Source organism: Lathyrus oleraceus, chromosome 6 (genome assembly GCF_024323335.1).
Source record: "Lathyrus oleraceus cultivar Zhongwan6 chromosome 6, CAAS_Psat_ZW6_1.0, whole genome shotgun sequence".
NCBI classification, from domain to species: Eukaryota; Viridiplantae; Streptophyta; class Magnoliopsida; order Fabales; family Fabaceae; genus Lathyrus; species Lathyrus oleraceus.
The window spans coordinates 182,127,431-182,140,925 of record NC_066584.1 but is presented as its reverse complement, the minus strand read 5'-3'; the positions used below and the strand labels follow the sequence as shown (position 1 = coordinate 182,140,925).

The 13,495-nt window shown below is 40.6% G+C and overlaps 1 non-coding gene across 1 annotated transcript; it reads left to right on the top strand.

Annotated features, from left to right (window-relative positions):
* Nucleotides 1-13,109: 13,109 nt before the first annotated feature.
* On the top strand, nucleotides 13,110-13,216 carry LOC127098760 (small nucleolar RNA R71). Its single transcript, XR_007793459.1, has one exon. It is a non-coding gene; the product is annotated as a small nucleolar RNA R71 (small nucleolar RNA).
* The last annotated feature ends 279 nt before the right edge of the window (nucleotides 13,217-13,495 follow it).

The following is a 13,495-nucleotide window of genomic DNA, read 5'->3' as shown; positions in this document are numbered from 1 at the left end:
GCAAGTATTACAGCAGTAAGAGAAAATAGAATATTTCACGTTCTGAGCAAAAGCTCGTGAAAGCTTGAGAGAGAGAGAGAGAGAATATTTCAGTGTGTTCAGGTGTATCTCTCAATGCAGTTTGTTGTCCTTTATATAGAGGTGAAAGGACCGTTGAATTTGATGGCAGATATTTTTGTCTTGATTAGAAATTAATGCCATAACTTCTGTTGTTTCTTTCCAAAACAACTTTGTCTCCCTGAATAACTTCTTTCCAATAATAGTTTCTTTCCATTTGAAGTTGAAGTTGCCGTTACTCTTTCTGGATAAGGAAATCCATTATCAGAGTCTGCGTTACTCTGTTAGACTAAGATCTTGAGATGTGGCTTCAGAGCTTCTGATAGTCCTCATCTTTTAGATTTCCAGTGTTGACTTCAGATGATCTTAAGATTTCTGGAGTTGATGTACCGTTGCTTAAAGTCATAACTTCTAGAGCGCGCTTCTTCTTCAGATGCTTCTGATATTCTGATATGCTGTTTTGTTCAGAGTCAGAACTTCTAGAGCGCGTTTCTACTTCAGATGCTTCTGATCTTCTGATAATTTGTATCTGATTTGATTTTGTATCTGATGACGCAATCAGATTCCTTTCTTCTTGTTTAGAGTCCTGCACACTTAGAAACTTTTCGTTAGAGTGCCATTTTTGGTTTCATCCTTTGTTATCATTAAAATCCTGGAATCTGTTGTAGAACAATTTTTGTTCTTACAATCTCCCCCTTTTTGATGATGACAAAACAAACTCAAATGACAAATGAAACATTGAAAAAATAGAGTTTATCAGATCAGATAGAAATGAGCTCCCCCTGAGATAGGCTAGGGAGTTCAGAAGTTCTTACCAGAGCTTCCAAGCAATGAAGTTTCTCGATACCTTCTGCAATTTCTTAAGTCCAGTGTTAGATGAATTTATTTTTAGAGAATAGTATGTTTGCAGAGTGCTTAAGGTATTAGGCAATTTTTCATCAGAGCTATTTGATTTCTCCCCCTTTTTGTCAGAATCAAAAAGACATAAACAAAAAAAATAAGCAGGAAAATATATATATATATATATATATATATATATATATATATATATATATATAGATAAGAGAAACAGAACATCAAAGATAATGACAAGAAATGAAACATTAGAAACAAGGATAAGCAAAGCAACAAGCAAGGAATCCTAAGTGCCTAAGGGTTGGGAGGAGGAGGCATTCTCTGAAGCAGTTGGTGCAACAGGTTCTGAATGTTGGCGTTGACAGTGTCCTGTTGATCCAATCTGGCCCGAACTTCCTTTTGCTCTTTCTGAAGCTCCTCAAGGGTTATGAGAACCAGAGGGGCAAAAGTGGAGGACTCCCCCTGAGTCAGAGCAGTCTGTTCTTCAGCGGCTTTAGCTTTAGCTTCGGCAGCAGCCTTTGCTTCAGCTTTAGCAGCAGCCTTTGCTTCAGCTTCAGCATCAGCTAGAGCTTTGGCTTCAGCTTCCCGTACCCTTTGAAGTTCTTCTTGTCTTGCTCTTTCTTCTTCTTCCCTTCTGGCCTTTTCTTCAGCCTCTCTAGTCAAGCGCTCTTGTAGTCTTGCCTCAGCGTCTCTGATTAAGTCGTTTCTGACTTGCTCAGAGATGTGCTTCAGTTTAAAGGCCTCGGAAGTCATTCAGCTAATGACTCTGTTCCAGTGTGTCCTAACAGAGTCAGGATCATCACTGATACCAGAGTTGATGGTCAGAGACTTGACCTTTTCAACTGATGCTCCTGCAAACAGCATAATTGCTTCCTCTAGGGTTGGCAGGGAATGTTCTGGTTCAGATGGTTGAGGTGTTAGGTTGAGAGTTTGAGGTTCAGCGGAAGTGTTTGGAGGGGTAATGTCAGAGGTGTTGAGGTCAGAGGGTTGAACTTCAGATGGAGTGACGGTTGGTTATTCTGTGGGTGGTGAGGTTATTTCAGGCTCAGGTGGAGGTTGTTGTGGTTTTTGTGAATCACGGTTTAGAGTCTGAAGTTGGGCTAGTGTGGGAGAAGCGGGGTCAGAGGGTTTGGTGTCAGAGGAAATGTCAAAGTAGGGAGGTGATTTTGGGGCTGAGGATGAGGAAGTGGTTTGATTTAATTGTTCAGCTTCGGATAGGGGTAAGGAGGCATTGGCAAGGTTGAATTTGGGTAAGGGTTGAGAGGTTTTGGTGGTGGAAGGAGGAGTTTCAGAGGTGGTGTAGATGGGTGTAGGTAGAGGAGTAGAAGAAGCAACTTGCTGTAGAGAGGGAGCAGAAGAGGCAGACTTACCAGAAGACTCTTGCAGAGGTGCTGGAGGTCTTGATTCAGAGGATTCCCCTAGCTTTGCTTTCTTCGCCTTTGATGCCTTCTCAGATGGACCTCTTTTAAACCTCACGAAGTCTGGAGCTGACTCTGGCAGATCGCTGAATCGGAAGTCTGAGATGTCCACTCCTTCATCGTTCAGACGTTGACTAACTCAATCTGCTCTTCGAACGGCTGATGGCTTTTTCCTCATGTGATGCGGTGTTTCGCAAGTATACGAACGCGTCAGAGTAATATAAAAGATTGTCGAATCCACAGAGACCAAGTGTTAATCTATCGTTATTTGATTGTTATGGTCCTTATCAAAGGCAATCAAAATAGGTGTTTTTGGAGTGTGCAATGAAAAGTAAAGTATTGAAATAAATCTATCGTTATCTATTGTTACGATCCTTACATTCTAACCTTATAGATTTAGTTAGACATGGTAAAGTAAAAGTGCATTAAAGTAAATAAAAGTAGTGCGAGTGAGGAAAGTAAATAAAAGTAGTGCGAGTGCGAGAAATAAATAAAAGTAGTGCGAGTGCGAGAAATAAATAAAAGTAGTGCGAGTGCGGAAAATAAATAATTTAAAGCGAGTGCGAGGAAATAAATAAAAGTAAAGCGAGTGCGAGGAAATAAATTAAAGTAAAGCGAGTGCGGGAAAATAAATAAGATGTAAAGCGAGTGCGGAAATAAATAATTTAAAGCGAGTGCGAGGAAATAAATAAAAGTAAAGCGAGTGCGGGAAAATAAATAAGATAAAGACAGGTAATAAAAACCTGCTCCAATCGGAGGGTTGAATAAATTACAAAGCGGAAATGAAAATGGCAGCAGGATTAACTTCCTTCCAAAGTGCTCCAAACTCGATTACAGACTCTATCACAGACTCGATTACACAATTGTGGTAACACTCCAATGCGAAGCGGTTACCACTTTATATTACTGGATATATGCCTAAGTGAAACAAAGTTGCTCTGAGTTTGCCTCTGCTCTAAGTTTGGATGATTGTAAAAGTGATTTCGAGTTTCTATTTATAAGCAAGTAAAAAGATGGAAATGACTTGGATGCCCTTCAACTTGAAAATGGGAGGGAAAAACTTTCCTCTTGTGGCGCCCGCCACAAGGCCATGGCGCCCGCCACAAGCACAAAATGAGGCGCCTTAGTGGAAGTAGTGGGGAACGTGGAAGTTGAGGGAAGTTGAGCTTGGACACGTCATGGCAGGGTCTATGGCGCCAGCCATGGGTTAGGCCACAAGAACAAAATGCTAAATTTTAGGGTTTTTGGCTCTTTTTCGCTCCTTTTCTCGATCGGGGCTCTGATTAAAGTAAAAACCTGAAAACAAAGAAAAACATAGCAATAACACAACAAAATGATAATAAAACAACTAGAATGCATGTGAAATCGGAGTCGAAAATACGGTAAATTTCAGTGTTATCAAACTCTCCCACACTTAAACCTTTGCTTGTCCTCAAGCAAAAGATTAAAAAGCTCATAAAAGAAAACTTGTGTAAACGAGTGCTTCAGGTAAAAATTCCAAGTTCAAGTCGGGATGCAGTGATAGGTACTAACTGAGTGAACTAAGGGTATCATGATGACACTAATCCGCAAATACGGACATAAACTTCATTCCTATATTAACCAACCCATATTATCCCACAATACCTAGGCCTGCCTCTTTATCTCTTTTTGTGTCCTTTTCATTCAGGCGCAATCACATTAAGCCTGTTATCCGTACATACTTCGTAGTAGAGTGACCTGTTAGTGATTATGATCTGACCATGGGGTTTCTGGCACATAAACATGTGTAAACCCTTTTATTGGACCCAACTGTAGTTGTGGGGGATCGGATCGTAATCCTCCCTACCGAGTTCAGTGCCAGATACCTCTGAACCAACTAACAGTGGGTAAGTTTTTCTTTTTATTTTTCTTTTTCTTTTTGTAGCAATCTTTTACAATTCTTTGGTTTAAATGACTTTGTGAGGGTCACCTATACCGGAGTTGCCTTTTTGCTTTCTTTTATTTTTTTGTTTTTCTGGATCATTCACTTATTTGCATTGGTCCCCTACGTAGAGGATGCGTAGGCCGGAGCTGACTGCTGAGATAAACTACTAAGGACTTATACGAAAATGATGATTAAGGCCATGGTATATGGGGTTTCGGGAATGATTCCTATATTTACGAAGCTTATGGTGCTAAAATAGATACTGATGTTTCGCAAAGTTCTCCCAAGTCACCGCATCCTTACTCAAAACATGTCTTTAAAACCTGGAAACTTTCGAAATAACACTATTTTCTTTTGGAGAAAATTTTTCGGTGGGGCTAAAGGTATGGGGAGGTAGGATTGTACTAAAGATATACTATATTTGGTGACTCGTCAAACTCAGGCATTATACTAAAAATCAAAATAAACAACTAAAAGGAAATAATTATAAATAAAATATCTAAAAACAGTAAAGAAAAAGCGATAAAGGAAAAACGAGAAAAGCAATAAAGAAAAGACGATAGAGTCTCCTCCCACACTTAAATCGAACATTGTCCCCAATGTCTCGAAATAAGATAAGGGAAGAGTTACCTGACAAGCTATTGATGACCACTAGTGCCCTCGCTATCCTGAGGTGGACGACGGGATCGGGTACGACGATGGTCTCTCTGATCCATCCTCGCCTGCAGGGCATCCTGAGCGGTCCTCACCTCTCGAAGGTTACATATAATGGAACCTTGAGTGGCTTCAATGAGTGCCATGTGTCTCTGGTGGTAGTGTTGCTGACGGGCTTGTGAATCTGTGATCGTTTGCAGGGACTGTAGAACAGTGTCGTAGGACCTGTCTGTCCTCCGCTGCGACTCTTGCATGAAGCTCATGTTATCCGCCATTTGTTGCTGGATGGTAGAGAGTAGGTTGTCACGCCTTTTCTCTCTAGACACGTGGTCACGCCACATCTTCTCTGTAATATAGAAGCCAGGAGTGGTACCTGCAGAAGAAGAAGATGGTGCGGTATGTGGTGGTGAAGGATGATGGGGGGACACATGGGGTACGGGAGATCTCTCTCTCCGATCATATTCATCATCAGTGTCATGTCCCGCCTCATCAGGAATGTTAGGAGGAAGAGGACCCAAAACAGGTGGGGCGTCTAAAGCGTAGGTCCAATTCCTTTCATCTCGTACATATGTACGTCTAGTGCACGGTAAAACAACAGAAGGGATGGCTACACCATGAACCATAAACATATAGCCTCCTTCTCTCCTCGAGCGACACAATTTCATGTCTCTCAGAATTTTTAGGTTAATTGTGCGAGGAGGTAGGGGGTCTAGGGTAGCCATCTCATCGTTCAGGTTAAGCGCCCGAGCAATAGATGTAATCAATCCACCAAAAGAAATCGGTCCTGCTTTATTCAAAGTTAAAGTCATATGAGCAAGCATGAACGGGACCGAATTAATACGTCTATTTGTGAGGCTTCCTTGTAAAAATAGATGCTCTCTAGCATTAACCTTATTTGGATTCTCCCGACCAAAAATAGTGCATGCCAACAGATATCTAAAAACTCTGATGGCCGGGTTATGGATAGTTGAGGCAAGAACTCCTTCAAAAGAGTTTATGGAAGTGTTTGATAAACGCTCCCAGAAGGAAAATACCTCAACAGACCATTCGGAATCCAAAGGGGCCTCACAAATAGCACCGTCCCCATGAGGGATTCCTAACAAGCTGGCTAGTTCGTCGGTACTGAATTGGTATTCAACAGCAAACATTCTAAATTTGACAGTACCAAATGTGCTAGCAGTGTTAGGGTTGACAATATAAATTAAGGAACTCAAAAATTCAGTTATCAACCGCTCATAGGTAGGTTCTTTATTGGAAAAGAAATTATGCAAACCTAAATTATCTAATAAATGAAATATGCTATGATAGATACCTAAAGTGTAGAGACATTTTTCGTCAACATACCTTGTCGGGAGGATTTCCCGATTTTGCAACCGTTCAATAATTTTTCTTTGTCTATCCCCCAGTTTCCCTCCTCGAAGAATGAATCCGTTAAACTCCATTTGAAAAGCTCTTGAAAAGTGATGAAGAAGATGAAGTGGTTTGTGAAAAGGTTGGATTTTTACAAAATCCGACGGATGAAATCGAAAATGGAAATTGGAATAATGATTTGTGTAGTGTGGTGGTTAGAAAAGTATGAGCTTTTTGTGGGTTCAAGGATGTTTTTTCAAGGTGAAAAAATGGGTTTGGAAGGTTGTAAGTTGCAAAAATAGTGAAGAAAGGGGTTCTGCCCCGACCTTTTACAGACGCTGTGGCAGGCGCCACAGGGTCTATGGCGGGCGCCACAAGGCAAAATCTGGCTGGGCCGAATTTTGGTCCTTTGGCTTGGGCTTCTCTTGTCTTTTGGCTTTGAGGGGTCCGGATAGCATTTGTCTTGTGATTTTCCTAGTATCTTTGACTTGCATAATTTTATAAAGGTAAAAACAAAAAATAAAAATGAAACTGAAACAAAAACAAAAATTAAATATAAATAAATAAATAACTGAAAAATTAAAATGCAAATAAAATAAACATAGAACATATATAGATAAAAATAGAAATACTAATGTATAGATTTTATATAATATTCTAAATGCGATAATATAAGATGAGTTATGTAAATACGAGAAATATAGTGAGATCATATAGTGGGGATGTCATCTTCCTGAGAGGAACCACGGAGCATGGCTACTTCTTGCTTGAGCTCTGCGATCTCCTGATATAGACAGTCGGCTTCAGTTGCATGGGTGAGATCAGACACTCCCATCTGTAAAGTGAGGTCAGCCACCTTCTGTCTAAGCTCTGTGATCTCTCTACGACACTCAGCAATCTGAGTGCAGATGTCGGGTGTCTGCAATGAAAGATTATTAGAGAAAATAGTGATTCTGGGAGATGGTGGTGTAGGCATGTATTCAGCAATGGGTGGTGATCTCGGTTCCTCGACGGTCTCTCCCTGGCCCTCTAGAGCATAACTCCAATTCGCTGGATCATGCACACTGGTCATCATAGGATCTGGCAGTGTGAAATAGTGAATAGCCTCACTGTCCACTAGAAATCGGAACTGACATGGGTGGAAAGAGGCTCTCCTAATCAACCCTCTGGTCAAACAGAAGTCGATGTCCATGGTAGTGTACCCACAGTAGGTCCGAAGATGTAACAACTTGCGAGACAGACCTAAAGCGACAGCAATCTGCATGATGATTCCGCCAACATGGATGACTCCTTCGGTAGATCTGGAGATCCCGCAGAGACTGTATAACAAGAAGTTCCCACATGCGACTGGGCGAGATTGGGATGCACAAAATAACAGGAATATCTCCTCTTCACTCAGTAGTGTCTCTGCATCCGGCCTTCCCAGAAAGGAATGTTCTAATATCATCTGAAAGTATCTGAAGGCGGGGTTATGTATGACATGAGACAGCTGCATAGATGGATCCTGGCTTCCACCACCCGATATATCACTCTAAAACTTCTCAACCTCCTTACCCAGGAAATATCCCATAGGTGTCTCCGGGATAGCATCAGGAGTGGTTTGAAAACCCAATAAGTCGTCGAACTCTTTCTGGCTGAAGGAGTACTCAACACTGAAAATCCTGAAAGAAGCATACCCATCTGGTCCAGAATATGGGTCATAGTCGAATGAACTCAGGAACTCCAAAGTCAGGTTCCTATATGTGTTACTCAAGTCATCAGCAAACTCGTCCCAGTGAAGCTGGTGGCTAAGGAATCAGATACTCGGCTCGATACCCAGTGCCTCCATACAGTGCTGATCAGGATAACGCGTGGGTGCCATAGGACGCTGATACAAAGCAATGTAGCGCTCCCTCTGAGCATTATCTCTATAGGCCACGTACATGTCATCGAAATCCTGCATCCTGTAAAAGTTAAGAAAGTGATCCTGAAAATACAAACCATTCAAATCTTAGTCTCAATGCAAAATATGATAAAATAAAATAAAAATAAATAAATGCGAAAAAGTAAAATGAAAGAAAAACCATGGGTTGCCTCCCACGCAGCGCTTGTTTAACGTCATTAGCTTGACGATTAGAATTTATACACCTGTAGTAGTAGGAATCGATGGATCAATCAGGGTGTGGCTTGAGTAGTATGCTGGAATGTCTCCTCCTTCGTAGAGCTTCAGCCTTTGTCCATTTACAATGAATGGACTACAGGTATCGTTCTTGATTTCTACGGCTCCGGATCTCAGAATCTTGGATACTTCGAAAGGACCAGTCCATCTTGAACGTAGCTTTCCAGGGAAGAGTCGTAACCTAGAGTTGAAAAGGAGAACAGGATCGCCTATGTTGAAGTTTTTCTTTACTATTCTTTTGTCGTGATAGGCTTTTGTCCTCTCTTTATATATTTTTGCATTCTCGTAGGCAGATTGCCTAAGTTCTTCTAGTTTTAATTGCCCAATAGGCCTTATGCTCTAATTCGAACGGTAAGTGACAAGATTTTCCATAAACTAGTTGGTAAGGAGTAGTTCCTATAGGGGTTTTGAAAGCGGTTCTATAGTCCCATCATGCTTCTTGAAGCTTCTGAGACCAGTCTCTCCTAGAAATAGAAACAGTTTTCTCTAGGATTTGTTTTATCTCCCTATTAGATACTTCTACTTGGCCACTAGTCTGTGGGTGGTGTGGTGTTGCTACTCTATGCCTAACTCCATATTTTCTTAAAATTTTGTCAAATATTCTCGATATGAAGTGTGATCCTCCATCGCTTATGACTAAACGTGGTGTTCCAAATCTAGGGAATATATAGTTTTTAAATAGTTTGATTACTACCCTAGTGTCGTTTGTGGGTGCAGCTATAGCTTCAATCCACTTAGACACATAGTCTACAACTACTAAGGTATACCTGTTTCCTAAGGATGGTGGAAAAGGTCCCATGAAATCTATACCCCATACGTCAAAGAGTTCTACTTCCTGAATGTTTCTTAGAGGCATTTCATCACTCCTTGAAATGTTTCCAGTACGTTGGCATCTATCACACTTGACAATGTAAGCATAGACATCACGCCACATGGTAGGTTAGAATAGGCCAGCTTGAAGAATCTTGGCGTATGTCTTAGAGGTGCTCGCATGTCCACCATAAGGTGCAGAATGAAAATGCTCGATAATACTATTTACCTCTTCTTCTGGAACGCAACGGCGAAAAATGCCATCTTTACCCCTTTTGAAAAGGAGCGGTTCGTCCCAATAGAAGTTTCTCACATCGTGGAAGAATTTCTTCTTGCGGTGGTAGTCAAGGTCAGGGGGTACTATATCAGCATCTAGGTAATTAACGAAATCTGCATACCAGGGTACGTTACTTATTGCTAAGGAATTTTGGGGGAGCTCATAAAGGTCCAGGTTATTATCTTCAATGGTTTCTACTCTAGCTATCAGTCTATCATAGGCGAAGTCATCATTTATGGGTACTAGTTCAGGTTTCAGATGTTCTAGCCTAGAAAGGTGATCGGCTACTACATTTTCAATGCCTTTTTTTATCTCTTATATCTAAATCAAACTCTTGTAGTAATAGAATCCATCGGAGTAATCTGGGCTTGGCATCTTTTTTACTTAATAGGTAACGAATGGCAGCATGATCAGTGTAAACTATAATTTTTGCTCCTACTAGATAAGATCTAAATTTATCTATAGCGAAAACTACAGCGAGTAATTCTTTTTGAGTTGTTGCGTAGTTAAGTTGGGCAGCATCTAGGGTTCTACTGGCATAATAAATGGCATGTAATTTTTTATCTTTCCTTTGTCCTAGAACGGCTCCAACTGCATAATCACTAGCATCGCACATTATCTCGAAAGGTTCCGACAAATCAGGTGGTTTCATAATGGGTGCAGATACTAACGCTTGCTTTAAAAGATTAAATGCGTCATTACATTTTCATCAAAAATGAATTCAGCATCTTTCATTAAAAGTCCGGTTAAAGGTTTAGTTATTTTGGAGAAGTCCTTAATAAAACGCCGGTAGAATCCAGCGTGTCCAAGAAAGCTTCGGACTTCTCTGATGGTTTTTGGGGGTTTTAGGTTTTCTATAACTTCTATTTTAGCTTTATCTACCTCTATACCTTTTTCGGAAACTATATGTCCTAAAACTATTCCTTCGGTTACCATGAAATGACATTTTTCCCAGTTTAGCACGAGGTTTACCTCCACGCATCTCTCCAGGATTTTCTCAAGGTTAGCAAGACAATTGTGGAAATCAAATCCGCAAACCAAGAAATCGTCCATAAACACTTCCATGATACCATCTAGGTAATCTGCAAAGATTGACGTCATGCAGCGTTGGAAAGTAGCTGGGCATTACAGAGGCCGAACGACATTCGTTTGTAGGCAAAAGTTCCATAAGGGCATGTAAAGGTAGTTTTTTCTTGATCTTTGGGGTGGATAGGTATTTGGAAGAATCCAGAGTATCCATCTAGATAACAGAAGTAAGAGTGTCTGGCTAGACGCTCCAACATTTGGTCTATAAATGGTAAAGGGAAATGATCCTTCCTAGTTGCTTTATTTAATTTTCTATAATCTATACACATCCGCCATCCTCCTTCTAAACGTTTTCCTACATGTTCGCCTTTATCATTTTGCACGTCGGTGATGCCTCCCTTTTTAGGTACTACATGCACAGGGCTCACCCACTTACTATCCGAGATCTGGTAGATTATACCTGCCTCAAGTAACTTAAGAACTTGCTTTTTAACAACATCACTCATTATTGGGTTTATTCTTCTTTGATGTTCCCTGGAGGGTTTTGAATCTTCTTCTAGTGAAATCCTATCCATGCATACGGGTGGACTTATACCTTTCAGGTCAGAGATATTATATCCTAAGGCTGAGGGATATCTTCGTAAAACGTCTAAAAGTTGGTTCGTTTCCTTTTGGCTCAAGGTAGCACTAACTATAACTGGACGGTTCATCTTTTCATCGAGGAACTCGTATCTCAGGTTCTTAGGCAATTCCTTAAGTTCTAAGGTTGGTTTCTTAGGGCATGGCATATGATCTGGAGTAAGGGATAAACATTCGTAAAGGTTATCATTGATGTAGGGTTTCTTAAAGTCATCATCTTCCTTTATGAGAGTTGATGGTAACATTTTTGTTTTTATAATTTATTTTTGTTCTAATTCTCTAACACATTCATCAATGATGTCTAAGGCATAACACGAGTCTCCCATCACAGGTGCCATAAGAAATTTCGAAAGTATAAATTCTATTTTCTCGTCACCTACCTCAAATGTCAACTTTCCTTTCTTGACATCTATTATGGCTCCCGCAGTCGATAAGAATGGTCTACCTAGAAGGATTGGTATATCATTGTCCTCTTTGATGTCCATGAAAACAAAATCAGTAGGGATAAATAACTGACCTATCCTAACAGGAACATCTTCTAAAATGCCTATCGGATATTTAACAGATCTATCGGCTAACTGAAGTGACATCTTAGTGGGCTGTAATTCTCCTAAGTATAACCTCTCACAAACTGCTAAAGGCATTAGGCTCACACTAGCTCTTAAGTCTAGAAAAGATTTTTCGATGACATGATTACCCAAAAGGAAAGGAATGGAAAAATTTCCAGGATCTTTATCTTTCTTTGCTAATTTGTCCTCGGAAATAGCATTACATTCCAAAGGCTTCGGATCGTCAAGTCTACGTTTGTTGGTAAGGATGTCTTTGAGAAACTTTGCATAAGAAGGTATTTGGGTGATGGCTTCTGTGAAAGGGATTTCTAAATGAAGTTTTTCTATAACTTTAATAAATTTTTGATACTGTTTATTGATCTGGGTTTGTTTGAGTCTTTGGGGATATGGTATAGGTGGTTTATATGGCGGGGGTGGTATGTAAGTTTTATCTTTAGGTTCTTCTCCTTTTTCTCGACCTTCCTGGTTTTCAGATTCCTCTGGTTCCTTTACTTCGTCCGTGGGTTTTGTACATTCCTTAGAAGTTTCGGGTTCACTCAATCTAGGGTTTGGTGGCTCATCATAAGCGTTCCCACTTCGTAGGGTAATGGCATTGGCTTGTCCTCTCGGATTTTGTTGAGGTTGTCCCGGGAATTGTCCTCCAGCTGTAGTCTGAGGGGCTTGGTTTAAAGCTACCTGAGAGATCTGGGTTTCAAGCATCTTGGTATGAGTAACTATTTGGTCAACCTTGGTTCCTAACTGAGTAATCAATTCGTTAACATGAATGTTTTGGTTCATGAACTCCTTGTTTTGTTGGGTTTGAGCGGTGATAACATTTTCCATAATTTTCTCAAGGCTCGGCTTTGGTGGTACAGGTTGCATAGGTTGATTTGATCTTGGGGCTTGATAACTAGGTCTCGGAGGTGCATTATTTTGAATAGGGTTATTGTTTTTATAGGAGAAGTTCGGGTGATTCCTCCATCCAGGGTTATAGGTATTCGAATATGGCTTCCCTTGGGTGTAGTTTACTTGCTCAGAGTGGGTTTCGTTTAATAGACTGCATTCTGCAGATTGGTGTCCTTTGGTTCCACATATCTCACAATCCGACAAAATTGCGGCTACAGTATTCGGGTTTATGCACATATGTTCGACTTTAAGGGCTAATGCGTCCATTTTAGCTTGCATCATGTCTATAGAGCTTAGTTCATGCACTCCTCATTGGGCTTCCTTCTTCTCAACTGTCGCTCGTTCGACTCCCCATGATTGATGGTTTTGAGCCATATCTTCGATGAGGGCACTAGCTTCAGGATAAGGTTTGTTCATCAGAGCACCGCCCGCGGCAGCGTCGATGGTCATCTTTGTGTTGTAATGAAGTCCATTATAGAAGGTTTGAATGATTAACCAATTTTTTAAACCATGATGTGGGCATGCTCGTAACAACTCTTTATATCTCTCCCAAGCTTTGAACAGCGATTCTCCTTGGTTTTGGGTAAATCTAGTTATATGGTTTCGAAGAATGGTGGTTTTACTCGGGGGAAAATATCTAGCAAGAAAAACTCTTCTAAGGTTATCCCAAGTCGTAATGGAATTGGGTGGAAGTGAATCTAACCATGATAGGGCTTTATCTCTGAGGGAAAAAGGGAATAATCTTAAACGTATTGCCTCAGGAGAAGCTCCATTGGTTTTAAAAGTGTCAGCTAATTGAAGAAATATTTTTAAATGTTGGTTTGGGTTCTCAGTAGCGAGACCTGCGAATTGTCTCTGTTGCACTAGTTGTAACAGGGATGGTTTAAGTTC